Source organism: Euleptes europaea, chromosome 9 (genome assembly GCF_029931775.1).
Source record: "Euleptes europaea isolate rEulEur1 chromosome 9, rEulEur1.hap1, whole genome shotgun sequence".
In the NCBI taxonomy this organism is placed as follows: Eukaryota; Metazoa; Chordata; class Lepidosauria; order Squamata; family Sphaerodactylidae; genus Euleptes; species Euleptes europaea.
This window is the reverse complement of record NC_079320.1, coordinates 30,664,233-30,665,928: the sequence shown is the minus strand read 5'-3', so window position 1 is coordinate 30,665,928 and position 1,696 is coordinate 30,664,233.

Below are 1,696 nucleotides of genomic sequence, written 5' to 3'. Positions count from 1 at the left end.
TCAGGAAGGCGCCGCCTACCCGGCGCCTATTGAAAACGTCACTTCCGGCCCCGTCTTGCCAGTACTAGCGAGCGAAGGAAAGGCTGCTAAGTTCCGGTGCGCGTGGAACGCAATAGAACGAGAAGGACCGTTATTAGCGGCCGTTTTTGTGGAGGGCGGGAGGAAAGTATACTTCTTCTTTTTTTTAGCAATTTTGTTGGAAGTTCATAGAAACGCGTTAGCTGCCATGAATTAAACTACGCTATCCAAAATGTAAGAGTTGTTATGATAGTTGTTAATGACTCTTCTCTATTTCACAGTGGGTAGCCGTGTTAGTCTGTCTGCAGTAGTAGAAAAGGGCAAGAGTCCAGGAGCACCTTAAAGACTAACAAAAATATTTTCTGGTAGGGTGTGAGCTTTCGTGAGCCACAGCTCACTTCTTCAGATACAGCTAGAATGTATCTAGCTGTATCTGAAGAAGTGAGCTGTGGCTCACGAAAGCTCATACCCTACCAGAAAATATTTTTGTTAGTCTTGAAGGTGCTACTGGACTCTTGCCCTTTTTGTCTTCTCTATTTGTAAGTAGTTTAGAGAACGGGAAGAGCGATCTTTCAGGCTGTCAACAGGTTATAAATCTAATAAGGGCATTTAAATTAACATCAAACTTTTAAAGCAATTAACAAAAAAATTTAAAAGTGAAAAAGCATACGTTTACAATAGTACAGGTACTCTGCAAATAGTGAACACGTGCATACATATTAAGATGCAACTAATGTTTGGCTGAGAGCCCCATGGCGCAGAGTGTTAAGCTGCAGTCCTGCAGTCAAAAGCTCTGCTCACGACCTGAGTTCGATCCCGACGGAAGTCGGTTTCAGGTAGCCGGCTCAAGGTTGACTCAGCCTTCCATCCCATCCCTCCGAGATCAGTCAAATGAGGACCCAGCTTGTTGGGGGTAAAGGGAAGATGACTGGGGAAGGCACTGGCAAACCACCCCATAAACAAAGTCTGCCTTGGAAACGTCAGGACGTGTTGTCACCCCATGGGTCAGGAATGACCCGGTGCTTGCACAGGGGACCTTTACTAATGTTTGGCTATTGTCATTTTGACCAAAGAGAAAATACAAGTTTTCATTAGTAGGTTACAAATTAGTTCCTTCACAGTGTTGAAAAGGACTTGAGAGCTTCTTTTATACTGTGCTGTGACCAAATCAGTGCTCAGTATACTTTGCTCCAGTGATCAAGGAACCTGGTACCATATTGTCATGACCATTAAGCCTGTGCTTTGTTGGCCTCTGCCGTAAAAAGGTAAAAGCTGGATCTACATGGATCCTCATGGATTCTTTAGTGTGTTTTTTTAACAGAACTCCCCCAAATCCAGTATCAAATCACAAGTCAATGCCAGGACTACGTATTAAACTATAAAAAAAACACAGATCCAATACGTGGTGGCATAGCAATGGTGCAAACATATGCATCTGAGGCATGGATCCTCACAAGTTCTTATAGTTTGTACATTGGAACAAAATAAAACCACCATGAAAATCACTAATTTGCAAATAGCAGGAGCTAGAGTTGCCAACTCCAGGTTGGGAAATGGCTGGAGATTTAGGGTGGTGCCTGGGCAGGGCAGCATTTGGGTAGGGAGGGGAGGTACCTCAGTGGCATATAATGCCATAGTCTAACCTCCAAAGCAACCATTTTCTCCAGGGGAACTGAAC